General features: G+C 44.2%; 1 pseudogene across 1 annotated transcript; it reads right to left on the bottom strand.

The window, feature by feature from the left end:
* Nucleotides 1–2,782: 2,782 nt before the first annotated feature.
* LOC100910660 (serine/arginine-rich splicing factor 3-like) lies at nt 2,783–3,483 on the bottom strand (annotated as a pseudogene). Its single transcript, XR_015641014.1, has one exon. The product of XR_015641014.1 is annotated as a serine/arginine-rich splicing factor 3-like (transcript).
* Between the last annotated feature and the right edge of the window lie 3,543 nt (nt 3,484–7,026).

Below are 7,026 nucleotides of genomic sequence, written 5' to 3'. Positions count from 1 at the left end.
TTCTGTTAATATGGAGTCTTGTTGCCTCGCTGTGCTCCATCCCCTCTGGCTTCTCTTTCTGCTTCTCCCTCCACAGAGCTCCCTGATCCCTGAGGGGCGGGATTTGATGGAGACATCATATTTAGTGCTCGGTGTTACGAGGTGGCTCACTCTCTGCACGTTAGTGGCGGTTCTCTGTATCTCTTCGCATCTGTGGCTGAGGAAAGCTTCTCTGATGACGGCTGAGTAAGGCGTGGCAGGATGTCAATAGGAGTCATTTTATCGCTATGTTCTTGTAAGGGTCCGTGATTCGCCGAAGAATGATACCCTGGACTCGTAGTATGTAAAAGCAAAGATGTTTTATTCTGTAGAAGTCCAGCATGCTGGGGTCTCCTCGTTACCAGAATGGACAAGCGAGTGAGCTCCCTGGTTAGATTTAAAGCACATTAGGGAATTCCCAGGGTAGGCGACCTCTATGTTAATCGGTTGGGGCCATCTCTACGGACATTCCATTGCCGGAACCTGTGGGGTCAGGGGAAGTCTGGTAAATGTTGTTGAGGAAGTAGCTGAGGAAGTCTGAAAACAGCTGCTGACCTATTGTCCTTTGCCTCAGCCAGGCGGCTGGGTAGCCTCTGATAGCAGGACAGTTTCTGATTAGCTGCCTGAAGCTTGTTTTTTTTTTTTTTTTTTTTTTTTTTTGCCTGGGCCTAGGCCTAGTCTCCTAAACTGCTAATTTGAAGCCTGTCATGGAATCCAGCATAGCCTTCTCACTTTTAGTAGAAGAGTAGAAATTGCTTTTACTCTGGGTTCCTGGGATATTTAGTGTCAAGTTCTTGATCACCAAAGCTGCTTCGGGTGTGGGCTTCACCTGGTGGAGTGAGCCTTAAGTCAAATCGGATGTTTACCCTTCTCCTTCGGTAGCATGCAGAGTACCTTCCTGAATCACAGATGTTAGTCAGTAGGGGTGAAGGCTCCATGTAGGCCCCAGCTTAACTTCAAGTTCAATGAGTTTTGTTGGTGTTGTCTTCAATAAGGCCTGCTTGTCAGCTTGTGGAGAGCAGTCTACAGTCTTGGCCACAGCACAGGTCGTTTAGGGGTTCCCTTGAGACCCCTTTGGCTAATAATCATACTGGAAACTTCTTTGTGCCAACAAGTGGGTCTCTGCAAGTGGGCCTTGTGCCTTTTCTTGGGCTCATTTCCTTCTGTTTATTTTGTTCTATTACAATATATTAGTTTTTGTTTCATCTCATATATTATAATTACTATCATTTTGAAGCCTGTTTGTATTTCAATCAGAGACAGAAACAGGGTGGAACTAAATGGGCGAGGACGTGGGGAGGAACTAGAAGTAGAGGGAGGGGAAATGATAATCAGGAAATATTATATGAGGGAGGAAACATTCAGTAAAAGGAGAGAAAAAAAAGGAAAGTCACAAGATTCACAAAGCCCTTCTGGTAAGTTATATCTCTGCTGGTAAAATGAACCAATTTAATCCATATTAGAATATATTAAAGGCAGGTTTATTGGGAAACTACGCCAAAGTGAGTTCACTGTCTCCAAGGAGTAAGGCCAGGGAAGTCACCATGGGGAGAGAGAGGGAGGGGAAGAGAGAGAAGAAAGAAAAGGAAAAGGAGAGGGTGTGAAAGAGAGAAAGAGGGAGGAGAGAGAGAGAGAGAGAGAGAGAGAGAGAGAGAGAGAGAGAGAGAGCGCAAAATGTCTGGGTTATATAAGAAAGAGCCCCGGGGAAGGGCAGCCCAGGCCCTGGGCTGGAGAGTTCAGGGTTGGGGCAGGGTATGTTAGGTAGGGTCTGAGGGATGCTGGGAGAACCTGGAGGTTTGATTTGTAAAATATGCACTTCAGCCCCTAGTCTGGGGTCTGAAACAAAACGACTTCCTCAAGGTTGTAAAAACAGTAACTGCTGGACAGAGAAAATTCTCCTGCTGGCTGGGCTGTCTGCAAGTTGGATGAGACAGGTGCAGGGTCCGTGTTCATGAGTTGTCGCTCATGTTAAGGTTGGGTGTTCTATGGGGGCAGCTATCTTTGAGTCATCTGTGCTCCTGAAAGTAACCCCAATAAACTCATTAAACTACACTTGAACTTAGTCATTTCTTTGGTCTGTTGTCTGTGCCTGATTTGAGGTAAGGAGATTTTCATGTCCTCCCAGGAAAAGTCTCACACCAGATTTCTTTTTTTCTTTTTTCTTTTCTTTTTTTTGTATCCAAAACTTTAATCCCAAGGATTCTCACAAACATATTACAAATGACAGCATGAAAAAAAATCTTGCACAGTAACTGAGTTCAGCTCTACAATGTACCCTTAAACTGATAGGACACTGGTATCTTAGTTTTACATTTCCAAATAAAGACGTTAGACAGCTCTGCATCCCCGTACAGCAACCAGGAAGGAACCACTGTGAAAACCTTCAGAGTGTGGTTCCTACCCTTTATCTGTTGGTTGTGTTCGCAGCAGCTTTTAAAGGCTGCTCACCATTTCACCCACAGTGCCACACTGTGTCTCAGTCACTAGGGGAACTACAGCTTTAGTCCATTTCCGCTAGGTGCTTGACGTCATCAGTACATCACTTCAAACTGGGCAGGATCTAGGTTTATTTCAGTCTATGAAAAACTAAAATTCAAAGAAAATTCAATCTCGCTTAAGGGAACATTGTAAAGTAACAGTTCTTGATATCACATGCCTCATATGATCCATTTGAAACCATAGAGAATTACATCGTTTTGTGTGTCACTGTTCCAAGAGACAAATCAAATTCGAACAGCTAAAACATCTTAAAAATGCACCAAGCTTATGAAGTCTCAAACAAAACTTTAATTTCCTGTACATACTCCTGTCAAATGAAGTTATTTCCTGTACACCACTTTTGCCAACTGGTCTTCTATTTCCTTTCATTTGACCTAGATCAGCTACGAGACCTAGAGAAGGATCAAGACGGCTTGTGATTTCTCTCACGAGACAGAGACCTTTCTCTTCTCCTATCTCTAGAAAGAGACCTGCTCCGGCTTCGCGAAAAGCTTCTCCTTGGGGATCTGCGCCGAGGTGGAGGACTCCTCCTGCGGTAATCATCTCGAGGACGACGACCCCAAGAGGGAGGCGGGCCACGATTCCGACTTCTCTTTTCACCATTCGACAGTTCCACTCTTACACGGCAGCCACATAGTGTTCTTCCATCTAGCTCTCGGACAGCATCAGCAGCATCTCGGGGATCCTCAAATTCGACGAAAGCAAAGCCAGGAGGGTTTCGAGCAACCCACACACTTCGGAGTGGTCCATAATAGCCAAAAGCCCGTTCTAATTCAGTCTTGTTCCCATTGTTTCCAAGATTACCTACATAAACCTTACAGTCCAAGGGACAGGAATCACGATGCATTTCGAGATCCTGGATTCAAAATGCCCAAGCTCAAATCCTAACGCTCCGACAGGCCCACCCGCTTCCCTCTGGCACTGCTTCCACAGATGCTCTCACTCCCGCGGCGTCCACGAAATGGCGCTCACACCAGATTTCTAATACCAAGCTATATAATCAATGAGATTTGTTTTAATTCCCAAGGGGACATACCTGAGGTCATTTGTGAAGGTTGTTTTCACCTGGTTCAAGGGACTTACTTTTATATATGGCTTAGTCAGTGAGTGGTTCTGAAGAGGCTAATATAGGAGCTTCGAGACGCCTTCTCAATTCTTTCTGCTTACAGGGACAACCCTGGCTGGGACCTGAAAGATTTTGCAGTTATTTTCACCAACCAGACCTGATAGGATATCTTATTGCTGGCATCCTCTGAGAGCCTGGAAGTTTTGTAGATGGGAGGCGTTGGGTACTGCTGAGAGCCCCTTGAACATGGCTGCTGAGAAGCCACTGAGGTTGACAACACACTTTGTGTGGCTCCACTGTGGAGAGTTGCCAGAAGCCTCTTTTCCCTGGCTTTCCCCTTTGCTGACTTTGCAGTGCATTTGTTCACAGGAGCAGTAATCAACCAAGAGAACAACTGTCCAAGAGTCTTTCCCACGAATCACTGAACTTGATGGTGATGCTGGGGACAGAGTGCTTTCTCTAAAACCTGTTAAAATCTGTTCTGTTCTTTCTTTTTAAAAGTAATATTTGTGTGTTGACTCATTTATTCAGTTATGTGTGTCTCACGCTTGTATGATTGCCCATGGGGGCCAGAAGAGAGCATCGGACGCCCTACAGGTGAAGTTACAGGCAGGTGTGAACTGCTGGGTGTGGGTGTGGGTGTAGGTGCTTAGGTCTGAGCTCCGTTCCTTTGTAAGAGCAGCAATTGCTCTTAACCACTGAGCTATCTTTTTGGGGAAATGTATAGGATTCTACGATTTTTCACACATCATTAAAAATCTAGAAAGAGGGGTTGGGGATTTGGCTCAGTGGTAGAGCGCTTGCCTAGGAAGCGCAAGGTCCTAGGTTCGATCCCCAGCCCCGAAAAAAAAAAAAAAAATAGAGCCGACACAAAAATCTAGAAAGAGGGCTGGGGAGATGACTTGGTGGTTAGGAGCACTGACTGCTCTTCCAGAGGACCTGGTTTCAATTCCCAGCTCCCAGATGGCAGCTCACAACTGTCTGTAACTCCAGTTCTAGGGGATCGCTTGCATAGACTACATACAGGCAAAAAAGTGATGCACATAAAATAAACATGTAAAAGCAATCAACAAATATATATATATATATATATATATATATGATTATTTTTGATAGTTTTACTGTTTATCCCAGGCAAGCCTCAAATTCTCAGCAATCCACCAGTGCTAGAATCCTAGGTATATGCTCAGTTAAAAAATATTTCTATATTGCCAGGCACGGTTGTGCAGCCTTTAATCCTAGCACTCTGGAGGCAGAGGCAGAGGATCTCTGTGAGTTTGAGGCCAGCCTGGTTTACATAAGTTTCGCCCCAGCCAGAGGTACACAAAGGGACCATATTTCAAAAAAGAAAACAAACTTCTGTATCATTTTTATGTAATGATATCATAAGTCTTTCCTGATAACAGAGTTAAGATGCTTGAAGGCAGGTGATAAAGCTAGAATTGCCCTCAGTATGTGTTCCCTGAAGTTATCACAAACAAGGATGTTAAGAACAACAAACGTGCAGCCTGTATGACAGCTTACTGGGTAAAGGCGAGCCTGACTCCCAGAGCTCCGACCCTGGGACCAGAATGGTGGAAGGATGCTGTTCTCTGACCTCCCCACCCTGAAATAGATAAACAATAAGTGTGTAAACAATACTACCTGTAGCAAAGTGCAGCTGGGTAGTTTGAGTCTGCAATCCCGTCATTCAAGAGGTTCAGACAGGGGCTGGAGAGATGGCTCAGCGGTTGAGAGCACTGACTGATCTTCCAGAGGTCCTGAGTTCAATTCCCAGCAACCACATGGTGGCTCACAACCATCTGTAATGGGATCTGATGCCCTCTTCTGGTGTGTCTGAAGACAGCTATAAGTGTATTCAAATAAAACAAATAAATCTTAAAAGAAGTTCAGACAGGAAGATCATGGAGGCCATCTTATATGAAGGGAAATTGAACCTACAGCAAACGAGCCATGCTTACTTAGGGCCAGAATGTTTGTGAGCTTGGTTTTGCTATATCACCCTTCTAAATAGTGTGCCTCATGATACACCTTACAATGCCATTCTTTAAAAGGCAATTCTTTAAAATTTTTGAAAACGATTTGTTTATTTACAGTGCATGCACATGCATTGGGATATAAAAGGGTAACTTCTGGGAGTCAGTTCTTTCTTCTACCACGTGGATTTTGGGGATCAAACTCAGGTTGTCAGGTTTGGGGGTGAGTCCCTTTTCCTACTGAGTTGTCTCTCCAGGAACAAAAGGGAAATTTTTTGTTTTGTTTTGTTTGAAACAAGGTTTCTCTGTGTAGCCCTGGTTGTCCTTTAACTTGCTCTGTCGACCAGGTTGGTATGGAACTCATAAATATCGATCTGCCTCTGTCTCCAGAGTGCTGGGATTAAAGGTGTGCTTCACGACCACCTGGCACAAAAGGAAATTCTTTAAGATGAGGGAAATAAGTAAAACCGGCTTATATGTTTTATTTAATTGTTATAATTCACATTTAAGCTTTATAAAGATTTATTTATTTATTTAATATATATGAGTACACTGTAGCTATCTTCAGGCACACCAGAAGAGGGCATTGGATCCCATTACAGGTGGTTGTGAGCCACCATGTGGTTGCTGGGAATTGAACTTGGAATTGACTCCTCTAGAAGAGCAGTCACCGCTCTTAACCATCGAGCCATCTCTCCAACCAGCTTTGCTTGATCTTTAAACCATGTTGAAAATTACATCTTTTGTGGAATGCAACTTAGAAAGCCATAGAATCATAAATGTAGCCATTGCAGACATCTAGGCTCCTGCATTCTCAAGAACTCTCAGGCATTTTATCTATACAAATCTGTCTAATGACCTAATGAAACTGATAACTTTGTTACATTCTTGATCATCCTGAAACATTTTTCTGTGATGTGGTCAAGGATTTGACGTTACCAAGGAGAGTGACCCCCATAGGCTCATACATTTGAATGCTTAGTCAGCAGGGAGTGGAACTATTTGGGAAGGGTTGGAGGTGTGACCTTGTTAGAGGTTGTGTACCAATGGGAGTGGGCTTTGAGGTTTCAAAAGCCCATAGTTTCAGTCCTTCTCTCTGCCTGCTGCCCATGGCTCAGGATATAAAGCTTTCAGCTACTGCTCCAGTACCATGTCTGTTTGCTTCCCATCATGATGATCAGAGACTAATCCTCTAAAACTTTGAGCAAGCCAACAACTGACATTTTTATTACAGTTGTGCAGTGTCTGGTTTTCTCTTGCTAGTTGTGTTACCCAAAAAACTTGCACACAGGCTAAAGGAAGCCTGCTCCTAGCCAGATATGATTGGCAATAAAGTATTGCCAGACAGCCAATGACTGGGCAAAGGGAGACGGGGTGAGACCCTTAGAGTTGCAAGGGCTAAGGCAGGGGAAGGAAGGGACAGATCGCCATAACCCAGGGGAGACAGATGTAACAGATTTGGAGCTG

Source organism: Rattus norvegicus, chromosome 17, assembly GCF_021556685.1.
Source record: "Rattus norvegicus strain SHRSP/BbbUtx chromosome 17, alternate assembly SHRSP_T2T, whole genome shotgun sequence".
NCBI classification, from domain to species: domain Eukaryota; kingdom Metazoa; phylum Chordata; class Mammalia; order Rodentia; family Muridae; genus Rattus; species Rattus norvegicus.
This window is presented reverse-complemented; position numbering and strand designations above follow the sequence as displayed.